This window comes from Oxyura jamaicensis, chromosome 1, assembly GCF_011077185.1.
Source record: "Oxyura jamaicensis isolate SHBP4307 breed ruddy duck chromosome 1, BPBGC_Ojam_1.0, whole genome shotgun sequence".
Taxonomy (NCBI): Eukaryota; Metazoa; Chordata; class Aves; order Anseriformes; family Anatidae; genus Oxyura; species Oxyura jamaicensis.
Window position 1 is genome coordinate 136,660,016 of NC_048893.1, and position 25,061 is coordinate 136,685,076.

General features: G+C 43.8%; 1 protein-coding gene across 1 annotated transcript in view; it reads right to left on the reverse strand.

The window, feature by feature from the left end:
- Window positions 1-20,905, reverse strand: part of INPP4A (inositol polyphosphate-4-phosphatase type I A) — a 117,370-nt gene extending 96,465 nt beyond the window's left edge. The window contains exon 1 of the mRNA XM_035315469.1: window positions 20,814-20,905. The gene's annotated coding sequence lies outside the window, so the exon portion shown is untranslated. The remainder of the gene's footprint in view (window positions 1-20,813) is intronic.
- Between the last annotated feature and the right edge of the window lie 4,156 nt (window positions 20,906-25,061).

The window sequence follows — 25,061 nt, forward strand, 5'->3', positions numbered from 1 at the left end:
CTGCTCAGAAGGCAAGACAAGAAAATGAGATGCTTAGGGAAGCTCTCTAACAGTAAAGGGAGAGAGAGGAGGCAAAGGGACTTGGGCAGAAATCATCAGGAAAGCATTGTAAAAGTTATTTGGCAAGAAAAACAGTGTTGTCAGGACTCTGGAAAAAAAAAGTATTTTTAAGCTCTGTTTCCCATACCTTCAGTTCAGACAAAAAAAAAAAAAAAAAAAAAAAAAAAAGTTTTAATGTTGTTAAGACTTCGCTTGCTGAACTTGTGACTCCTTCACGATGATAGTGCTTCTCCACTGAGGCAGGTGACCAAAGAGCCAGACAGACCTCCACAGGCATCAGTCTGGGAAAAGGCTCAAATCGCCCCTTGGCCAATGGCACTTTCAGGTGCGAACCTTTCACTTCTCAAAGCTTTCAGTCAGACTGGCGGGAACCTGGTGAGAAACTAAGTCTTAAAACTCTGTATCAGATGCTTCAAGATTCATTCAATTCAAAATCAAGCCTTCCTTGTTCAGTGGACTAACCACTTATCATCGTGCAAAAAATTCTTCCATTCAAACAAGTGCTACATAGCGTGAAGGGACATTTTGCTCTACAGGCTATAAGCCTGGAAAGGAATTGGGGAAGGCTTGGCCTCTACTACTGCAGAACCCACACATCCGCAGAGAAAGGAAAAAACAGTACTGTGATGCTTAAGCCTCCTACGATACTCTTACCAACACCCTGAAATTCATGTCACAGCTGCTTGAAGCAGTTGCCTTTTATTGTCCTCTTGAAGTCCACGCACTGCTTTTTATACTCTAAGGAGTAAATTGTGCAGGGCAAAATCCAGATTTAAGTTCTGCCCAGCAATCTGGGTGGAACACAGGTTATTTCAAGAAGGACCATGCATGAGTGGCTGCCCTCCAGCCAGTCCTCGTCCTGATTTATTTTTGTTCTCATCCTTGTCAACTGAGCACTGCCAGAAGGAGCTCCCAAGTACAGGGCCTTCTTGAGGAGATGGATGACAAGTACTTGAAGAAGAGATAACTAACAGGACTCCTTTTTTGGAGCTTGGAACTTTTGGGGGTTGCTCATCTCCCTTTTTCCTCAGAAATCTCCTCCTCTTCAGTCTTCTCACAGTGCAAAGAGCAGCAAAGGAAGGTGAGAAAAGACAGATGGATAGAGAGACAGATACATAATCAGCATTATGGTATTCCAGCCTCAGCCAGGGGCTGCCTGGTCTCCAAAAACTACAGGCAGTAACAGCTGATGTACAAGACAAACCTAGCATAGACACAACATTGTGGAGAATAAAGCATCAGTCAGAAGGAAAAATTGTTTTCAGCTCACGTAGCACTCAACATACACCAATTTGTGTACCAAAGCAGGCCAGCCCTAGTCTTTCAAAATAGCCTAAAATCAATCCTAGCAGAACATAGCATCCTTAGTACTCAATTTGGGAGAGCACTGAGAGCAGCTGGTGAAGAGCAGGATGTCTCCAAGCTAATCTCTACGATGTTATCAAGTCCTACAGTGCTCCAATCATCCGCAAGCACAAAAATGAGAAAAATAAGGCAAAGACTGTTAGTCCTTTTACTTTGCCCTCCATCACTCAAGCCTGAGAGCCATCCACCTTAACAATAACAAGAAAAAATGAAGAAAAAGACAATAACATTTTTCAAGTAGGTAAACTGATACGTCTTATTTTAGACGTCAACTAAACAGTCAAACATCCAAAGAGCAGTCGATGTTCTGGAAAATTTGTATCATGTTGCCAGTTTGAAAAAAAAACAAACCCTCAACCAACAAACAAAATATAATCTATTTTTGCAGCATACAGACTGATACATGGGTACTAAAGAAGGGTGAGACTTGTACATTTGGGGCTGATTAAGGGTAATGTCCCACTAATGCACGACAATCGAGCACTTTCCTTACCGGTAAAAACACAAAATAAGATCAGGCAGCTAGTCTGTTGGACAGTTTGTTCTGTTTTGCTAAGTCTATCTGCTTTGTCACCCTTCAAATGACTAAAAGACACCTGCCAAAAAACTGTGCGGAGCTGAGATGGCCTACCTGAAAACTAGGCCTACAGGCAGCGGTAATTCTTAAAGTAAAGGCAGAAGTATTTTCTCCTGGCAACTTGTAAGCAATGTAAACTTTGTGCCAAAGCCTTCCTTCATGAGCAGAGAGGAGGCCCAGGCAACAAGCAGCCACGGCATTTCGGCCACAGGCCCAGAAGCAGTAGCTAGCCCAGTGAAAAGCCGTGACCTCCTCTTGTCTCTTTTGAGTCCCTCCGACAAGGCCAGTGATGTCTGAAACAAGCAGCTCTTCACATAAAAATGCTCATGATAATTGAAACAGGTGTATAAAGATTCACTCCTGCAGTATGTCAGAATAGATCCTAACTACAGAAATAGGTTCCTGCCACCCTTTTTTTTCCAGCAACCAAATAAAAGTAAAGCTCAGTTCAGTGCAGTAACATTGTAGTATTAACGAGTGTGCAGGGCAGAATTAATTGACGCTTATTTCCCCTAGAATATGATCTCTTTTAAAGAAGGTCATTGAGGCCCTGGAGCATGTCCAGAGAATGGCTACGAAACTGGTGAAGGGCCTGGGACACAAGTCCTGTGAGGAGCGGCTGAGGGCATTGGGGGTGTTTGGTCTGGGAAAGAGGAGGCTCAGGGGAGACCTCATTGCTCTCTACAGCTACCTGAAAGGAAGGGGTGGGGAGCTGGGGGTCGGCCTCTTCTCACAGGTAACTAGTGACAGGACTAGAGGGAATGGCCTCAAGTTGCACCAGGGGAGGTTCAGGTTGGAAATGAGGAGACATTTCTTCTCAGAAAGAGCAGTCAGGCATTGGGACGGGTTGCCCAGGGAGCTGGTGGAGTCACCGTCCCTGGGGGTGTTCAAGGGAAGGTTGGACGTGGTGCTTAGGGACATGGTTTAGTGGTGACATTGGTGGTAGGGGGGTGGTTGGACCAGGTGATGAAGGTCTCTTCCAGCCTCAATGGTTCTATGATTTATATGATTAAGGGACTGATGAAGAATAGCCAATACAATCCAGATATTATGCTGTAAGAACTGTACTTCGGACCAGAACGTTGGCGTTCAGGGTGCTGGGGTGGGGGAGGGAGTTCAAGGAATATTTCTTAGAATCAAAATAGCATAACACAATCTTAGACACAGGAAAAGCAGAGATACAACAGACCGGAATTCCAACCATGGACTCAGAAGACCTGCTTGCTATGATCAGACATTCTACATTTATGGCTCCAAAGATAAAAGCTAAGAATCAAAGTACTGAAGTTTAATGAGTTATAACACATCAACTGAACCACAGCAAAGAGCAAACCAAGGTCACTTAGCATGCTCTGCTGTGAAATATATATATATATAAGATAAATAAACTTATTTACAGCTGCAGCAAGCTAAGAATACACCTGCATAAGATTACTAGTTAAACATGAGTGACAGGGTAAGAGGTCAGATTCTCAGCTCACTGACCTGAATAGATAAAATCATCCCAAATACATCTCTTAAAAGCTAAAGTGTTCACATATTGAGACCTGCTGAAGCCACGGAGGAAGAACACCTTCTGACCTCTCAGACCATCCCTGGGGGAGACGGCAGCATGGTGAATATGAGTATGACAGTCACATACACAAAGAAGTAAGTCAGGAGACAGGTGAGTCAAAGATAAGAAACAGGGTTACTGCTCAGACATTTTCCAATTAAAAAGATGATATTTACTGTCTGTTATTATCACTGGGACTAGAGAGGTTTAAAGATGACAGCTACTTAAGTAAGATAGAGGTTTTCCCAATTCATTGTTTTCCACACAAAGCAGCAATTCCTTGAGGTTCTCAAATGATTATATTAAGTAAGTGTCTTAGGACACATTTCCTATTCTAGAAATAAGTAGACACTGTGATAAGTATCAGTGCAAGTACCTTCCTAACTTTTAACATTATATTAGACAGCCTATGCAGGTCAGAAGTATTAGCCATGTGGTTTTATTTTGGATCTCTGCAATGAGTTTTGTTTCTCCTTCTCCATAACCCCGTAAAAAGAGAGCTGGCTCCCTTTGTAAGGACTGTGCTTTACTCTCAGAAGGACAACAGCAATGTACGACTTCCCCCTAAAAAGACACAGGCCTCTCCCATGTGTTGTTAGATCGCTGGGTGCTGCCACCTTAATTATTGCTGCCCTCTGACTACGCCACAAAGCCAGCTCCCTTTCTTCCTCCAGTGACTCCTTTCAATTCCACTGAAAAATGCTCAAGGACAAACTGGTTTTCACTATGGCTGCATAATTTCTTTAACAGAAGGTATCTGAAACACTGACTCTACTCAGATACCTCCTTATTCTACAAGTAACTTCACTGGTGTCAGTGAAACTTAGCACAGGAAAAGCACCAACACATGACATTAAGTTGTTTTCAATATGTAGGCTTGGGTGCAACACAGGAAGAATTCAGTTTCCTATGGTGAGAGTTTTGTGCCTGGGGTTCTCTGAGCACAGCACGAGTCAAGGAAGAGAAACCCAATACACATTGTCAATCCCAAGTGTCTCAAGTCTTGTGCAAATTCTTACCCTTCAGAAAATAGACAGGAAGCACTGATCAACAGATATGCACAGCTCTGAAGTACTTCACTTTGTATATGGCTGAAATATTCCATTTAGCAATGAATAAAAAGAATGCAAGAGAATCTGTGGGGACTCAAGGCACACAAAAAGCAGAGACTAGCAAACCTAATGCATCTGTGATCCACATTTCTGGTGTTTCTTTTGACAGGCTTTGTGACCACAAAAATGAAGAAGTGACCACAAAACCTGAGAACCTCCTGTAAAATGTAAACTACTTAAGAAATCCTTTTTAGCAACTATTTCCTTGTTTTCTTTGCTTAATACAGCAAAAGTACTTTAAATAACTGAGTGGCACAAATTAAAAACATTAAGGAAAAAAAGAGGATTTAACTCTACAGAGACCTCAAGTTCCTCTGGCTACAGATAGCTATCCCCAGCTGAAATCCATCAGTGGTTTAGGCCTCATCTGGCTTGTGCATGTTATTCCCACAACCCTTCGCCAAGAATTCATGGACACCAATATGTTGGGTCATTTCTCACCTCAGTATTACAAGCCTTTCTAACATGGCTATTTGCAGAAGCTTATGCAAGTTGGTTCAAGCCAGACCGGTGCTGGTTACACCTGTAAAACCTGCAGAAACACCATTCTGAGTCAGTCCTTCACTCCCACCCAGCCTCTGCCAGCAGACTCAAGCCAGTCAGGGTACAGGCAACTGGGTTAGAGCCCAGACCAACGGGAGCACGCAGGCATTCTCCTCAAAAACAGCAATGCTGATGCTAACAAGCACATCCTGTTTCAGCTGGTTTCCAACAGTTACCTGAAAACCTCTTAACTTTGCTTAAACTATGTTTAGTGACCAGTTTTGTATTTTCTCTTCCATTTAATCATTTCTAAGGTCCAAAGGTCCATGGGTAGAAAATAGTGAAGCTAAAGCAGGGGGTTTAAATTCCCCAGAAAGCTACGTGCAGACATTCCAACTCTCACCTGGCAAGACTTCGTTGATGAACCAGAACATGATGCCATTTTTGTTCAAAATAAGTTACTTTTTTTTTTTTTTTTCATCTAAAACCCAAAAGCTACAAATTCTAGCAGTATTTTTTCCCATATACTGCTTGTTATCTTGCTTGTCCTATTTCAAACTTCTTGAGGACATACACTCCAGGAGGAAAGAACAGCTCATTAAAAAATTATTTTCAGTGGCCCACCAGAAGGACTATTTTCTTTTATGTATACCATAAGAGAGAAATGCATATACTTTTATAATCCTGAACAACTTGTTTCCTATCTGTTGACATGATTAGTTACAAATTATTTCATTCCTCCTTGGTCTGCCCTTGCTTTGAAGTTCTGCCTTTGCAGGAACAGCTATTACACAATAAAATTGTTGAGATGAAGAATTCAGGTAAAATATAAATCCTGCAGCACAATACCCCACTGTACTTAAACAGCAAAACGTGTATAAGCAAGTAATACGATTTTGCAACATTTACAGCTGCAGAGGTGCAAAGTCACAGTGCAGGTCAGGCATTTGCTAGATGTTTAAACCAGATTGCCTGGTTTTAGATGCCGAGATGCAAGCTTACAGGACTGTGACTTAACAGTGCGAGAAGGTGGCCTCTTCCTGCACACCAGATGACACGTCTCCACCTAGAAGTACAGCAAGTGTTGATTGTGAGACTTCCGGGTTTAATTGCCTGTGACAACCACAGGCAGTACAAACCAGGGTCGGAAGTCAGTTAATGAACTTGCAACAATTGCTACAAAGCCAAAATTATGAGGCTGTTGTAAATAACAGTACTTCCTGCATCGCTTGCATTTTCTCCTGCTGCAGACATTTAGAGATTTTTAATTCCCATCTCTAAGACTTTCACCGAAACGAAAGTTTGATCCAGCACCCACTGATGTCAGAGGAAGAGACAAACAGACCATAAAGAGAGGAAAATTGCCAGGTTGTACAAGGTCTGTTGTGACCAATTTAGTGCCTAGGATGAGCAGTCTGTAACCACACCAGCAAGAGCCAAGAACAAAGACTACCGAGCTTGAGAGCTTGCAGATATCATGAGCAATGATGGGGCTGGGTTTTGTGTAGTCTTCATTCTCTTGGGTTTCGTAGTCAGCATTAACTCTATGCACTCGCTGTGACCTATTTATGCTCCTGCAACAAAACAGAACTTGTCATTCTTCTTTAAAAAGGAATTGCTTAGAAAAAATACTGGAAAAAAATTACACCGGCCTATCTTCTTTTACCTACAGTCTGTTGTCCCTTCTTACCCAAATATGCGATCTGTACAGCCATAAAGCCAGATCTAGGAGTTTGGGCGTGTAGGTAACTGACATGGATGTACAAGTTCACAGGTTTCTAAGTGTGCGTCCCCCAGAGATGTGTATACAAACAACTATTTCTGAACAAAATCCCATCTACAGTTGTCTCATTTATTTGCCCTCTCTGTAGCCATCACCAAAGAATAGTAAGTGCGTGTGCCCAGAACTTTTCTGAAGCAAATCTGTCATTATCACGTCCAGTTCAAAGAAGAAAGCAGCCAACGGGTCAAAAGAAAAAAATATTCAGAATGGCTTCCTCGTTATTTTTGGAGACCTCCACACAGTAAAAGATACAGCTACTAATTGTTTTTCTATTTCACTGAAATTAAAAGCCACTTTCAAGGGTAACAACAATTTTGCCCAGCAAATAAATTATCATAATTTACTGTCATGAGCTATCTCCCTTTTGATACTTTATTTTCTTTGAGCAATGAGAAAGTTTTCGTTTCAATTTCTCAAGCATTAACACAATTCTCTGTATTAGAGTTTACATTACAAGGGAAAACCAAACCCTTTTTCCAAAGGAAGGTCAATACTGATCACACCATAACAACCAGCAAGTGCCATATACCTCGTATCCCTGTGTAAACCCAAACTTCCATTAAAAACATCCACCTCAAATTCAGGACCCCAGACTCATTCAACTGCCCAAAAAGAGTCAGATGACTAAAATAACCCATAGTAACAAGCCAAAAAACCCACAGCCCATGGGCAGCACAGGCTCAGGTGAGGCCCAAGACCAAGCAAAGCAGCACAGCCAAGCAGTGCAGCGCTGGCTTGATGATGCCAACGAGGCTCCTTTTGTGCCGCTGGAGGTCCCTCCTTGGTTCTGCCCACTGTCAGTGATTGCTTGGGACAAAGCCAGAGGCAGGGAAGGAGAGGAAAGTCGCAGATTCTGATGCAGGTGGGGACTGGTATCAATAAACCAACCGAAACACCCCGTGCCGTAAAGAACCACTGCGATGTTCGTGCTTACACTTTTCCTTGGGACGTTGACAAAGGACTAAAACTCCCACCAGGGAGCAGACGCGTGGAGCCTTGTATGTCACTCTGCTATGAGCTGTGTCACATTTTTCCCTCCATCATGCAAGCAGCCAAAAATAGACGCGGGAATCCAAAAATACCAAATGCGCTTTGTGGGATTTGGTTTCTTCACTTAAAAAGGAAGGGAGGACGAAAGGAAGAAAATAATAATAATGCAGTACATTCAATTACATTTAGAATTGTCTGGGGAGTGGGGAGGAAGATTGATCCAAACAAATTTAGCATCTGAAGTCCAGAGCTTTACAGCATACCAAAATAAACACACACAAAACCCACAAAACTGTCCCAAAGCCAGAGTACAGAATGTGTGTTTGCTTTTTGCAGACACCACCATTACATTCAATAGACATTGACGTCTATTAATTGGACATGAAAATATATTTATTCCCTTCTTCTATTTAACCTACTGCTACCTGGAAGAAAACGAGTAATTTGACCATCTTACAGATGAATTTGCCTGTGGTTGGTCTGAACTGCTCCTCTTTTCCTTCATCAAGAAAACTTCTCAAGCTCAAATATATGTTGCTAAAACATGTATTTTTTAATAAACATAAACTTACTGTTTTTCGTGAATATTTTGTTCTTCACTAACTTTAAAGTCAAAGAAAATCTGAAACCACAGGCACTGAACAACAAATATTAAAGAAATTTCTAAAAATATCTGCAAAAATTACAACCTAAATCACAATCCAAAATCTGGAGCATACACTTGTCAAAGAATTTGGAAGGTGTATGGTGTCACAGTTACAGGCATTGAAACTCTGGCATGTAAATGTAAAATTCTGTATCTAACAACAGGGCTGTTAGTGATCAGATGAGTGAAACGTTGACCAAAATCCTAGAAAATGCATACAATAGTGATCACTATTCCAAGTAACCTGACAAAACTCAAGGAGGAAAATAAGCAACACACCTTTGCCATTTAATTTGGCACAAAATAAAACTTATTATATCCTTTCTCCTATAACTTAAGCACAAGTCCAGAAAAAACATACAGCCTTTTTTCTGATGCAAATGTTTTCAAGTAGGATTAAATACACCACCACATTTCTCTTTCCTGTTTCTTATTTAAGAGGTGAGCAGAAATAGACGGCTTTAAAAGTAGAAGCATTCAATCCAAGTAGAAGACGAGTGCTTCATGTACTTCAAACAGAGCTCTTAGTCTGGATAATGGAAAAAGTTTAATCACTTTGCTCAGTTAAGCTTGTACATTTAAGAAGTATTTCTGGACAGGAGCTTAGAAAATGGTCTTTTTAGTGTTTGTATGAAACCAAGGTGATCCAAACAAAGAGGCCTTTTTTCTCTGTAGGTGTCTTTTTTCATTAAAAACAGGCCTTCCAGTTCAAGACCTGCAGTGTGAAGGAAAATATGCTGCTGTTGCTCAAGCTTTATACACGATTTGTTTAAGTCTTAATTCCTCAGAGCTGTCAAAACACAACCTTTCAGAAACTAAAGCTTAAAAAAATAATAAGGGACATTCACCAACACTGTAGGGCTCACAAGGGGAAACCTGGCCTGCATCAGAGCTGGCACGAAATCCTTCTTCTGCAACAGGCAATTCTTGCCAGGCTGGAACCACCACCACCAGAAACACAGCCCTGTGCTCCCCAGGATACTCATTACGGAGGTAACACTGCAAGCTTGAATGTCCTTGCGGATGACAATTCTGAGTTCTGTTTAGTATCAAATGTTTCTAATGCGGAGACAGGAGAGTCACCCTTTGCCCCACGGACCTAGTCCCACAACTCTCAAGCTGCTGATGAGACAGCAGAAAGTGGTACCTGTATCCAGTCCTGACTTACAAAAACTTGTCAGCAGAGAGCATGGGATTCTAGCTCCTAGCTACAAAAAGGACTGGGTTGAGAAAATTGGGTAGGAAGGTTCTGGAACATGCACAAGAACCCCAGAATGGCTTTACCTCAACCATGCCATGGCGGTCCCCTTCCGTCCTGCGCCGGCCCCTTTGCGTCTGTGCAAAGTATCTCATAAAATCAGATCTCACTGCTAATGACTCACTGAAGCACCATTACTAATCCGGGATTTCTGCCATCATTTTTCAGTCAAAACTGATTAAAGAGATTTGGCAATACTGAAAACATAATTCAGCATCTCTGGCACTGTTTAGAAAACTGTGATCACAGCTTCGCGTGTATTAAGGCTGGTGGCCATCTGCAAAGTTTCATGCTGATGCATCTAAAGCACATATATTCAGCCAGCCATTTGAACTGGGGGTGAAAAAGAGGGGTGGAAGAAGCAGAAGGTAAGATCCAGCAGGGTATGATTAAGCAAACACTCTGTTCTAGAGAGGCTAAAGCTCCGGCATTAAATGGGAACTTCGTGCAGTGCTGTCCCAGGTGTTGCATACACACTTTGTAATGCCAAAATATCTTTATATTAACAAATTTTAAAAACTACTTACTTGAAAAATACAGACAGCTGAGTTTGATGCATCACACCTCAAAACAATAAATATATAAATGCGTTAGCAATCTGCAATGATCCTCCCCCTTCCCTTCCTCTTTCATTCCAACTTTGCCTGAAATCAGTACTCCAACAACAGGAGGAAACCCACACTGCTTCAAGCATTTCTCTGGCAGTGGAAGCGGGGTATAAAAAATTAACAGTTGTGGTGGCTTTACCCCGCTGGCCATATTAAAAGCTGTGGTATCAGCAGAGCGGCAGCGCAGACAGCAGCAGATTTTCTGTGACTCTTTAGCAGAGAACTTGTCTCCGCTTCCATCTGCGAGCCAACAACTAGTGCAATGAATATGGAAATTCGGCTGAAGCCTGGGGGTTGAGCTGCTGCCAGCAGCAGCACATTGCAGATTCAAGCAGATGGAAAGGAGAAACTCCAGCTCCAACAGGTAGGGACTAACTGCTGCTGTGTGGGGCTGTGCCTGCACTAGGAGGGCTTCTAACGCAGCTGTTACCGAACCCTTTTCGGAGGAAAAGTAGGCCAGTCAGCCTGACAGTGAGAACAAGCGGCAGTATCGCATTTCCAAAAGCTTCCGATGTGTTGCAAATCGCTCTCATCATCCACTGCCACCCAGTAAAAGTCCTGCTCTTCAGAGAGGAAACCACTCCCTTCCTACTCACCCCACAAACTCTGCACATTGTGTGCATCATGTCAAGGGCTTCCACGCTGGCCTTCGCTGCCAGTGGCACTTCTCTTCTTGGGTCTGAACCCTTCCCTCACTTCCACTCCCTCTAGCACAAAATACTGAATGGTGCAGGGGGACCGAGCATCCAATACACGCAATGTCATACACAGGCATCAGTACCAAAATACCACTTTCAGATTTGAATGTGACAGAAGAGGTCTCTGGGAAAGGACTTTCAGCATCTAGAGCATGGTAAGCCAGAGTATCAAGTCAGGACTGGATATGGCAGGGTTTTTTTGTATAAATCTGGGGCAAGAGCAGGGGCCCGAACGGCAACGTGGAAGATGGCTTTAGCTGGGCTGTCACAAGAAGAGATGGGCTATCATCCATGGTGATATTCTGGTAACTATGAGCATGTGCCATATCCACACACAGGTGCAGTCTCTCTCTCAAATCTTCACCAAATGTTATTTAAGAAAATTCAAACAAATGCCCCAAAACATGTAAAAAGTATCAACAAAATGAAACTACTCAACCATTAAAAGGAAGTATGTTGCTTTCCTTTTCTTTTCAACCTCCACATAGGAAGCCCTCAAGCATCTCCCCACAACCTTATTCACAGCTCCCACTCTCAGCCCTGTGCAACATCATTCAGGAGAAAAACAAGTCTACACCCAGATTCCTTCCAATCACACGTACCACAACAGGAAAGCACAGTATCTCCTGCACTATTATATCAACTCATTTTTGTCTGCAAACAACCACCTCAGGCAAATACAGAACTCTATTACAAAGAATCTCCACTAAAAAAGAAAACCACCAGTAATCTTTTTCTTTTTTTTCCCCCTACACTTACCCACCTGCACAATGCATTTCAAGGCTGTTAACCAAACCCTTCCTCGGCACACACCCACTCACCTTGTAACAGGGCATGGCAGCTGTGCACAAGTTAACGGGGCCGCAGGTGACAGGACAGGGACAGGACTGGCTGCCACTGCATGGGCTGGAAAGGCTCGTGCTTTGGGAAGGTCAGGAAGCAGCTCTCTGGAGACCGGCGGCTGCTCCTGGGACAGGAACTCATGAGTGATGGTGAGCAGCTGTTGCTCACCCATGGGACGTTATCCCACTCTTTTGGTTCAGTAGGAAACAAAAAACCCTTTGCATCCAATACGCTGCGGTACTCAGCGCTACCTGACAGAGAGGCTATGAGCCAGTGTTTCAGGAACCCACCAAAGTTCCAGCCACAGGAGTCTGGCCTTAAAAAATACCCTACCAAGGTGCCTGGTCAGAAATAAAAAGCTTTTCCTTTGGATGGAGACAGAAGAAATTGCTGTGCATCTTGGAGCTGCCGGAAATGGGCAAGATGAGGTCATGCCTAGGGATTACCAATGACAAGTCAACTAGCAGTGTCCTCGGTGTCAATTGCCTGCTGAAGATACAGTCACATAAACAACGAGAGGTTTATTTTTAAGTCATCTTTCTGCCCCTCTGGAAATTAACTAAATTTGCATACTTCTCTTCACCCACAGGCTAACCAAAAGGAAGTTTTTATATTAGTAATCATCATCTCTAAAAATCACAGCACATCAACCAGAATATTTTAGGATAGCCCTGAGAAGTGAAGTACTATTTCTATACACATTAACTGCAATTAATAGTTTCCTTTGATTTAGGTATTGACTGCAGAAGTCAATGTGGTAACCTCATGTTTCGTTCTGGGGTTTTGTTTTTTCCCTGTTGTGTTTCACCAGACTGATTCTGAAAGTACAACCAATTCTTATCACTTAAAAATATTACACTGCCCCTGTAACAGACCTTCCAACTCCCACAGTGCACTGAAGGTGGGCTCATCAAGCGTCACTTCAAAATTTGGAATATTTACTGCACAGAAGGCTGCTTCTCCTTTCATTTTCCTTCTGAGAAATATAAAATAGAAGTTTTTATACTCCTGCACACTTTCACTTTCTGACTGCTAATTCTGTTAGTTTGGTACTATCAAAGTTCCCTCAGAGCTCGCAGTTCCACTTCCTTGTTGTTTTTTTTCCCCCTTTTTATTGTGTTTGGTTTCTTGCAGTTCTTTAAGTCACACTGTCACAGTCTTTGATAATTCTAGAGGTTTTTTCACTATCTCCTTCCCATCAACTATGCTACAGAAATAATGACAGATAAATGATATTTTCCCTGTCTTCCCCACAAATTACTTTCAAGGTGTTTCAAAGTCTGTTGCCCTAGAACTTGTATGTATGGGCTTACCTGTTCCTAACCCTGTCCAGCTTTCACAGACAGCCCGTGCCTCTCACCTTGTGCTCTGACGGTACTCTTTCTGTTCAGACATCTCTCTTTCCACCTGCATGGCTTCATTGTTTCCAAAGGTCTCAGTTCTAGTCCATTCCTAATCTGTAAGCATAACTGCAGCATTCCAGAAAAAGGAGTCATCAAAAAACAGAACAAAAGAAATCACATTTCCTTCTACTTACAGAGAACAGCGCTTCTGTTTTCTCTTTTGTTTCCCAAGCTCTTGACACTTTTCAGATGAACTCAAAGCTCTCCTTCCAGAGCCATGCAGCATCACCCTTCTCAGATACTTGCCTTAATGGGCTTCCCAGTCTAGCTGGTAAACAATAAATCCAAAAAGGACAGAAGTACAGATGGATTTGTACTACCACTTGCCTCTTCCAACCCTTAGATGCCACAGTTTAAGCCAGGGCAAACGTTTGTAAGCTCTAATTTACAACCCTCAGTACTAGGCCCCAGCTGTAAATCACCAGGGTATGCTGTTCTCTCAGGGCCCTCGTAGGCCTTTGTCATGACTGGAGGGTCGCCATGCTGGCTATGGGAGCAGCCCAAAATTAAATGCTTTCCATGAAGCTTCCAGCTCAAAACCTCCAGTTCAGAGTTCAGAGACTGCCTAGCTCCTTTTATTGCTCTGCTGCAGAAATACCCCAAACCGGACTGCTTTGCACTTTGCTGATTTTTCACTTGCTAAAAGCTCCAGGTAAATGCCACACACAGAGATACTGGTGTTGGCACCAAACTGCCATCCTGCGTTTAATTTTGCACCACGAATCCCTGAAACAATGACCATGCACAATTACACAAGTCGAGACACATTCAGAAGTCCAAATAAAGGTAGGTTTTGCCCATCCGCATTGTGAAAGGCCTCACAGAAACTGGAAACACAGGCTTTGTAGAACCTCCAGCCATTTTTCCATCAGGGATCACCGGTCCTTCTGACTGTTTTGCCCGAGTCTCACAGTACTCGGCCTTCTCCTGAAAGCCCCAGCTCCCTGAAGCACATGTTACACATAGGAAAGACAAGAGACAAGACCCCTCAGCTTACTGGTTTCAGAACACAGCTTGTAAACACACCTTGCAGGTCAACTTATAAAGCTGGCAGGACACACTAGTTCCTCAACATCACTCACAGGCACATAAAATTTAAAACATGAGGTGACAATGGAAGATCAATGTATAAGATGCCCACAGCTCGCTACAGTACTGAATATTGTTGAACAGGAACCATCAAGACTGGGAGCCACCTAAAAGCTCCAAAGCTGGAAGACAAGTATGAGGTACACGACAAAGATTATTTCAAAAACCTCTCATGATTTTGAAGGCTTCGTGATTTCCAAATGCCCAAGGTTGATAAATACTACTGCCATATACATCCCCTGAAACTCTTTCAACTGTTGCTTGTAAAAGGCAGGCCTTACAACTTCTTTGATAAAGACAGAATTACTCATGACCTTATTTTACTTGGGACATGACCACCATGGTCTGTCCTAAAAGAATCTATCACTGGACTCTCACCAGTAATTTCAAAAGACCTATTTCTCTTCCTTCTCCTGCCAACCTCACCCTTAAAGCTCACCAGGTGCCTGCCTCAAGTGCAAATATCCAAAGTAAGAAATGGGAGTGGGGGAAAAGGTGCACTTACAGTAAAATAAGTTTCCACACTCAGACCAAAAGTTCTCAGGAGCACCCTGGCAGGAGGAATACTCTAATACCATTTCTCTCTCCAGTTGATACCTGTTAGACATGGTATGGAAAGGAAGATTGTTACCTAATGCTTGCTCATCTTATGATAACTGCTGGGCTGAACTATCCTGCTCATACGTATACATCAGTGGAGGAGACTGTGCTGCCCTGCCTTCTCCACACAACAGCAGATACCCCAGGAGCAAACATTCTGGGGATTTGAACGCTCCAAAGCTGGACAGGAGATGTTCAAAGCTAGACCCAGGAATACTACAGCAAGCTGACAATGCAACATCACTCTGTTGTTCCAAGGGTAACAAGTAGCATGTCACTTTCTGAGTTGTAGCACCTTAACTCTGAGGTAAGGGGAACCAGGGGGAAAACATGCTTACGTCCCTTCAGAGCAACAGGACACAGAGGCAACAGAAGACAAGCATGAAAATAATTAACTTCTATTCCTACAACTAGGTTTTTAGCCCCTGGAGACATCTACTTGAGATAATTTACCTAACAAAACACTAAAAGTTTTCACTGCTCTTCCTGGAAAGGAAAAATCTCACTATAAATAACACTGATCCACAACCATGCCTTGCAGTTCATTCCCCACTAATCATCTCCCCACATACCCGCTTTCCAGTAGGACTGGAGGGTGTGTTTAGAGCAGCTCTCCAAGGCTCCCTGTGCCTCTCAGCTAGCCTAATTGCTGAGCTGCTCCTGCACAGCAGGGCAGAAGCCTCTACTCCACCACCATGGCTTCGCCCAGGGCCGTGCTGTTCCACAGAGAGGTAACAGCATTATGCTCCCACTGAAAAGCAGTGCAGTCCATGTACAAAAAGCCAACGCTGTGCCTTTGATAACTTCTAATGGCTTCATTTACATCCCACCAGCCCATTTTTAGCAGCATGCTTACTTAACAAATTTTAATACAATTGCTCCCTTCACACCCAAGCCTGCAGGGTGCTGAAGTTTCCTGTTTCCGAAAACACCTGAACTATCTCTCTACCTACAGGTCTACCTACGCTACACAACGGAAATGCTAAATATTTTATGTAGGCACGTTCATTGCATATATTCATTAGATATTTAATCTGAAATGTTCTCAAAGTACAATAGAGCGACACATCCAAAAGTCTCATTGCAGATTCGAAGCTTTTGTGTAGATTCCTTGACGGACTATATTTTGCTGTATGATCTTTTTATAGGGTATATAATCTACTGGTCATAACAGATTGCCTGCTCGCAGCCAGAAAGCCTCTTGGGAACACAGGGTTGTAATCTGCCATTAATATATAAAGTACAGAACATTTCAGACACCATGACACAGAAATTGCAAACAAAGACAGAAAGCCACACGAGAACCTGATGCGGCGTTAACGTGGCTTGTTCCTTATCCATCCCTTAGCCCAAAGCTAAGCCTCATGCTGGAAGCCTGTGCCTCAAGCGCTGCTACCATAGCCACTAGCACTTCTATCAGAAATACAGTTCTTACCGATACTTCTTGGAAAGCGATAATTTCACTAAAATATAGATTGGGTCAAACTAACAGGAAAAAAAAAAAAAAAAACTATTATTGGGTAATCTGCTCTTGCCAAGAGAAACAGACTGGGGAAAGGATTTGGTCAGAGCACATGTAGCTTTCTCAAGTATTTCTTCAAGTCTTCTCAAGCAACACCCATATATTTTGAGTTAGGGAGAGGGGAAGAACCAACTCTCAGCAAATCCAGGATCTTCTGTTCCTCCCCTATTGGCCATAATTTCTACCTGGAAGACCCGTCCCACTCAGTGCAAGACGAAATTCCAGGGATCTAATTCTTTCTGAGCACTTGGTGCCGTTGCCAAAGACAGGTGACACCTGTTCACCTACACTTCCTATAATTAGTCATTTTACCATGAATTGGTGGAAAGAATAATTCCTCTTGTAATGTTTACAGAGGTGATTTAACATTTTTGTCAGCCAGATGGAACAGCAGGACGAAGGCCAGGCCCTTGCCCAGGCTCAGGACGCGCTCGGCCCCCCTCTTTGTGCCCACCATGGGGTGCAGTGCTACCAGCAGGCATCACCCAGCCCCAGTGGCACCATGGGCTCATGGCTCCTCCTCCAGGTCTTTGCAGAAGGGACAGCTGTAAAGTGCTCCACGGGCAAGCATAATGAAACGGAGATCAGAACCATGCTGCGTGTATTTTTCTGTCACAGTCTCTCCTCTTTCCCGCAGGGACCATCTACTCTCACACCCTCTCCGCTTTCTCCTTCACTTTTCCCCTCATCTCACTCCCTTTCACACCGCTCAGTTTTCTCCACCACAAAATCTGCTCTGCCCGCAGCAAACTGGAAGAACAGAGCCGCGTTTAGGGAATGTCAGCTCGCACACAACAGGCTCCTCTGTCAGCACGACAGAGCAGCAGGCCACAAACACGATGCAGGCCTTCATGGCAAATACAAGAACATGGAAGAGGTCATGTTCCCGTGAGTGGGCCAGGTCTACACGCAACAACTCGAGAATGTCAATGGCTTTCTCAATGTATTCTGCTGATTTCATATCGGGTCTTAACAATAGCTCATTGCTGTATGAACTTTCAGGGAGTACAGGCACACATTCACAAACCTCAGCTGCACAGAAATCCTTTGTCGTGTCAGCAGCGCAGAAAATCTCCTTCACCTAAGATCGAGATCCTGGAGATTAGAGGGAAAATCACGTTACTCTCTCATATTTCATCAATATGGCTTTAGCAAAGTTAGGACATACCCTGGCACTTCCATTTCTGTACTTACTGCATATTTGGAAAAAATATCATAAATTCAACAAATTCACACTTGGGAGAAGTACAAACGACCAGGGACAGCCTTCTTCCTGACTGAATGCACTTTACTGCAGCTTTCAGATATTGTTTTCAAAAGTGCGAATGTATTTCTGCAGAGCTGGCACCTCCCTTTCCTCTGCGAGAGGCAGAAGCGGCCAGCTCAGCAGCCTGGCAGAAGCAGAAGTGTGATAGCTACCTGTGCTGGCTGATGCAACGCAGTTAACTCCAGCTCCTGAAACAGGGAAAATACAGCAGCAACCGCCAGGTAAGTGACTGGGGAGTTTCCTTCTGCTATCTCTTGCACACCTCCCTCACCGCGTGCCATACAAACCACAAAAGCCAGCTATGACTCCACCACTCCCCTGCGCAGCCAAGACACACACCCTCCTCTCGGTCACTTCTTGAACTTGTAAATGCCCCTTTTATTTTCCTCACTTCACTTGGCCCACGCTTACTGCTCAGCTTGCTTTGCCCTTTGCTTTGTTGCTTGGTTTTGCCTCCCAGAACGGCCTGCTGCTGATCCGCGGCGACAATTTCCTTGCAGTACACAGACCACTGCAAGGAAAAGATCACTGGAAGGGAAGGAAAGAGAGCACTAAATGGCTGTGAAATGGGAAAGGGAAACTTCTCGTATCTGAAGGCCAGAGGAAACAACTTTGCCTATAGTAAAGAGCTTATCATACTAGGTTAAACTGCAACGTGTCGGACAAACACACGTGAGGCCATGCCTAGCTGCCTGACTGACGTGGATGAGGCAGATTCGCCCCAAAGCTTTCTTCTTCCAAGGTCATTTTCCAACATCCTTTCTGCAAAGGATGTCTGTTTGAGATTTAGGTAGATAATCCAACAATAGAGAGGAAATTTGGTTTGTCAGAAAAGAAACAGGAACAGGAGTGACAGGGAGAAACAAAGAGCACGTAAAACAAGGCTCTGAGCTACACTGCCTACAGTTCTCAACCTGCTACCTCCCTGAGGTAGAGGTTTCAAGCTTCATCTCTGAGCAAAACCGTGGCAAGAAATGGGGAAGTATTTTCAGCAACGTAATCTACAAGGGGGGTCCAGGAGGTGTTCTTATATTCTAAATTTGTATCGTATGCACTAGTAATTAGATAATTAAAATTTGCTGTAACAAAGCATACTCCAGAAGCCTGGATTCACCTTAACAAGAAGACAAGAGCTGCAGGGGATCATGGGTCTTGCTTTTTTCCTTCCCAGTTCTAGTAGAACAATAAGAAGACTGAGACCAGAACATGTAGGAAATAGAGCAGCCACTTCTCCTAGCACTCATTTCGCTCCATAGGGAGAAGTTCTTCCCTTTAATACAGCATCTGCATTACCAGACTGGTCTTGAAGAGGTTTAAGAGATGGCAGATTATGTCCAACCTTCAACATATCTGAGATCTTAAGACCGAAAATTCTACCACCCCAGCAGGTACTTATGCTAGCAACAGCTGAAGGAACATTTCAAACAAGCCTGGGGAGAGAGTTGATGCTTTCTGACTCAGCTGACAGCAATTGGGACAGAAGTAAAGGAGTTTTTGCAGAGGCTTGATCACTGTCTTTGGTAACAGAGCCACCCTCCCAAGATCACACGACTCTGTCGCATTTTGACAAGGTTGTTTGTTTCTCCGTGGACCCCTACGACCCACCATCCACTACAGATCAAGTTAAATCAGAGCACTAAAGATAAAGTAAACCACTGGCAACACTGTCATGTATCGAGAAAAGTGCATACAACCTAGACACGGATACTTGAAAGCAGCACTGAAATCATGACTTGCTAACAACTTGGTACTGCCAACAGGCAGAAGTGAATCAAAGAGGCCACATCCACTGCAAAGTTTGGAAAGCGCCAGACTTAAAATATTCATAGAATTATGAATACTGAATTTTGAACTCTTGCTAAAATGGTCTATCCCCATCTCCTGCCCCTGTTTGCTTCCACCTAACATCCGCATCGAGAGTCAGAGACTTGAGGGAGAATTACAAAAACATCGTGTTTCCTTTGCAGGCCCACTGAGTTCCTAGAAGCCAGGTAGCTCACTGAGTTAAGCCTTCAGATGCAGGAAAAACCTTGGTAAGTTTTTAAAACGCGACCTTCTGAAATAAGCATTAGCATACGGCGGTTTCTCAAGGGGAAACAGATAATCTGGTTTCCAGGACAACAGGGTTTTGCAAGCTTATCTCCCTTGCTTTACAGACTGAGGGCATAAAAACATACAAGAGCCTCTGCTTCTGTTGCTTCAAGAGCAAAACCTTCCCTGCATGGACAAGCTCGATGTTACAGACTTGTGCAGGAAGAATTGCATCGGCCTGCAGACGGAGCGCTGCTGCCGGCACAGGGTGCCGGGCTGTAGGGGCAAGAGAGCCCCTCCGCTGAGCCTTGGCCATCACCAGCTGACTTCGCTGGGCTTTGAGCATCACCAGCTGACTCTGCTGGGTTTTGTACGGGGGAAATGTAGGCCAGCGGGGCTGAGCTATAGCCGCATTTGTCTGCTGCTCCGCCAGAGCCAAGCTGAAGGGATGAGGGCGCATCAGCAGCGCGCAGGCAGGTCTTGCCGTACCCTGCCACCCGCCGAGCCGCGCACCAAACCCTACGAGCATCTCGTTTCTTTTCGGCAACGACAAAACCCGAAGGAAGGACCGGAGGGTACGGGCTGCCGGGCACCGCACCGCTCCGCACGGTGCTCTCTGCCCCTCGCTGCCGCTCCCCGACCGTGGCATCGCCGCTGGAGCCGCGCAGCTCCCCCTCCGCCGCGGCTGGGCGAGGGCACCCGGCCACGACAGCCGTGCCCGGTGCCTCCCGAGGAGACAAGAAGCGTGCAGGTGCCGCGGGCACGCCGAGGACGGAGCCGAGCGGCCGGCGAGACGCGCGGCCACCCGCCCCGCGGCACGGGCGGCGGCGACGAAATGGCGCCCGCCCCCCGGCCCGACCCCACATAATGGCCGCCCCCCCGGCCGCCCCTCGCCCCTCAGGGCCTCTGCCCGCCTCGCTCACCTCCTCAGCGCCGCCGGCCCGCACCGAGGCTCCGCCGCCAGCCCGCTGGTGACGGTACCGGGAGCGGCCCTGCCCCGCCCCGCACCCGGGCCCGGCCCCCTGCGGGCCCCCGCACAGCCCGCCCTGAGCGGCAGCCTTAGGGCCGCCTGGTCAACCCCGGCGCTGAGGGGACGCCGCGAGAACGGTTGGCGGGGGAGCGGGCGTTTCGGGAAAAGGCACGTCCTGGGGGAATTCCGGGGAGAAAAGGCACTGAAGAGGGATTTGTCGAGGCACACACCTGCCTGGATACTCCCAGCCTGCCGTGTAAAATCTGCAGAGGACTGCTGCGAGCTCCGTGTTCAGTCAGTCCCAGCCATCACCCTAGTATAAGGATTTTAATTTGCCTGGCGCTAGAAGGCATCAGCTTGAGACCTTAACATGAGCTGAAGGTGGGAGAGAAGCCAGGCAACAGGGCTTGAATTTGTCATTTTTCTTTCCACCTGTCAGCAATGAAGGTCGATTTTTAGCAGGGCAATAGGACTGATCCAAGCACTTCTGTTTCAAAACCAGAGACAGAGCTTACAGAGGAGAGCTTGCTTTCAATGCCTAGCCAAACATACGTGATTTTTAACATTTGTCTTTGGTCACAGTTCAGAACAGAGCCAACCACACCTAAGTAACAAACCTCAAAAGCTAACTGCCAGAGGGGAGGTGTACTCGAGCCCTGGGACTGTCACTGGGTTTAAGACTGCTCAACATTTTCCTCAATTATGTGAAAGCAAGTTTAAACTCACTGCTGATTTTGTGGACACCACGAATGAGAGCAATAGGGTAAACAAAAGGACTGGGCCATCCCATGAGAGATCTGGAACAGCTGATAAAATGTATGTGGGTTTTGTTTGTTTTATAAAAGCAAATCTCAGGTTATAGGCTATACATCCAGGCAAAGATTACAAAGCCACACCTTAAATACTGGGAAAACAGCAGACTGAAAAACTATGTCTGAAAATGGCATCAGGGCCATAATGGAGAAGGAACTGAATACAAGATCCCAACTTCACACTGGGACAAAATGTGACATGCACCTAAGAAGCACAATCAATAGTGTACTAAGAAAGAAGAGAGGACTTTACATATACAGAGATCACTCAAAACCCCTGTACCAGGGATTTATCTCCTTAAAAGAACACTACAGTTTTGTGATGGGACTAAGAGAGGTATGAAACGAGGTTTTAGAAAGTCAATGTATGCATTTCCTCAAAAAAAATGTTATGGTGCTTTTATTTAAACACATTGTCACAAAAATTATATATTCCTCATCCTTCATGATAATGAAGGACAACACAATTTTACATTAGCACAGTTATGATAAACTGTACGAATTACAAGCCAATTCCTATACTCACTGTTTTCTCCCTAGCTCCTTTTACAGTAACAGTAGCAATACTGCAAAAATCACTTTGGAGATCTTGTACTAAGTCACAGAGATTCACTTAGTTCCACTGCTACTGAAAATCTTTAAGAAATTATTCCCTTCCATTTCACTGCAGCCCATTAGTACCTAGTTGCAAAAAAAAATAAATAGAAGGAAAAAAATATAGCACATAAGCTTTCATCATGGGGAAAAAACACATCAGGTTGATATAAAAATAAATTCAATGTTTATCCAATAAGTACATCAACATTTTAAATCTATCACCTGTTACTAACATCAGTAAGCAGCTATTAAGCTTCTCCCTTCAATGTTTAAGGGCATTATTAATCAACCTGAAATATTTCCAGTATTTATTTTCAGTAAATACTGGAAATACTAGTAAATACTGGAAATACCAGTAAATACTAGTAAATACTGGAAATACCAGTAAATACTGAAAATAAAGCACAGTTCACTTCAGGAAGCTACCTTCTATGTTTACAGAATTTTTTCCGGATAGAGTCAACCAAGTAAGTCACTGCGGAGTGCACCACTTACAGAAATAATTGGTAAACAATTTTCTGAAGATAACTGCAGCAAAACCATGACAGACAGATAAAGTGAAAATTCAGCATGCACATTTGGATAAAGAAAGGAGAAATGATCTTGAAGTTTCTGGTTACTGTTCTGTCAACTGCAGTTTATGATGGAAAACTCTGCCATGATCTTAGTTTTACACAGTGGTCGATATATATGCGCATATACAGTAATATACATAACCTAAATGATCACATATCAGCTGCTAAGGCAGCATGAATACTTGCTGAAATTCATCACGTCAACAAAGCTGCTGCAATTCCATGTTTCAAAGTTTTCCAACAAAAGGCTTAAACCTTTGTATACTAACCAGCAAGAATTGCCCTCAAGGAATTTTCAAACTACAGTATGTAAATGCAGCCTTTTTTTTTTTTATCATAATAAACACGTGAGTAGTTCTGCAATAGGTGCTTGCAGCTAGGCAAATACGGAAGTGCTTGCAGGACTGGACCAAGGAGAGAACATGCTCCCTGACAAAATGAGATGTAGTATCAACAGACATGTCCCAACATCGGCCAAGTCCCAGTCTGCAGCGTGGAACTCAGAAGCATCCAGCACCCCTGAACTCCACCACCATGTGAAACCAATGGGAGAAGTGAGAGCAGTGATGAAAGGTTTTGGCCAGCTGCATCCTGTACTTCCTTGATAGGAATTATTACCACTGGGTATAGGAGTGGTTATAAAATACTGAAGAGCCCTTGGGCACCATTTTGACCTTTTGTCCTCAGCAGTCCAGTTTCACAAGTTCCAAAACATTACATGGTCAATCTTGCAGAACCTTCCATGAGTTGGAAATCTGTATTTTTAAATAAATAAAACAGTAGAATAGCGTAACACACAAGACTCAATGTCAGATTGTTCAAAGGAAAGCATTTTTCTGCAATAGAAGAAAGCTGCAATCATGTGCACAAGTTTGGAGTATTTAGGGCTTCCCATTAATAAAACAAATTATTTTTAGAAGTCACACAGGGAACACTAACAGCTTTCAAGTAGAACAGTGCTTAAACTCCCAAGGCAATTATATAATTAGTCATTTTTAGACGGAATATGATGTTGCACAATATTGGAATTAAACAATGACAGTCTCTCGAGCAAGTCAGTATTTAGATACGCAGGACATGCATTTTTATGCTGGTCTAGATAACCTAGTGAACCATTAGGAAGTTTTGACACCAAGAAAATCTTACAAGATTTGATCTGTTATACTCCTGTTAAATTCCTTACAAAATCCTGAAGCGTTCAGTACCAACTGCTAGATGTAATTTCAACACTTGGATCAAGCCAATGACTAAAAATAGCTTCAGCTAGTCACCTGCCTGTGCTCTCCTGTCTGTTCCTTCCCCAAAGGAGCTTCCGCAGCACCATGAGGTGAAGCTCAGGGGTTAGGGCTGAGAGAAAGGAACAGACCACATGAAGCATCGAGCCTGTAGTCCGCTGCAGTCAGGCAGCCAGTGGAAGACTCCGTGAGTACCAAACCACATCCCATTCCTACTCTGTAGCATTCACTCTTTAAGTGACATTTAATTATCTGCCAAGTAGATTTAAATTTGTTTTTACTCCCATTTAATTACCTTTTTTCAAAGGAAGCTTGTGAGTAATATTTTGAAATCAAAGCACTCATCATAGAACCATTAAGGTTGGAAAAGCCCTCCAAGATAATCTGGTCCAACCACCCCCGCACTACCAATGTCACCACTAATCCATGTCCCGAAGCACCACATCCAGCCTTTTCTTAAACAACCCCCGGGGACAGTGATGCCACCACCTCCCTGGGCAAAGTTAAGATGTCCCAAAGGTATCACATCCATTTAGCAGTTTAGTGTATATATAGATAATACAGTACCTAGATTCTGGAAAACCAAGGTTTGCAGCACTTCAACAAATGAACTAGCTTTCACGTGATCATCAGAAAATGAAACTGTGAGATCAGTGCTGATTTGATTGCAAAAAATACGCAAATTCTATATATACAAGCAATAGAAACATACTGTGACTTATCACAGAGAAGTTACTGAAGACAGAATTACATCATCAACGTGCTCATTCGCAGATGTCATCAATTTTAACATCGATGAAATGCAACAGTAAGTGTTGCATCCATCTGTTCAGACTAAATGCAAATCAGCTAGATGGCTGCAAGTTTTAGCCAAGAAAAGAAGTTAATATGGCTTTCTCCCTTCTCACTCTTTCCTAATCTTGCTTCTAATCAGCTTGTCTGAAAGCATTTGAGTTTCTACATGGGCTATATTATTGCTTAT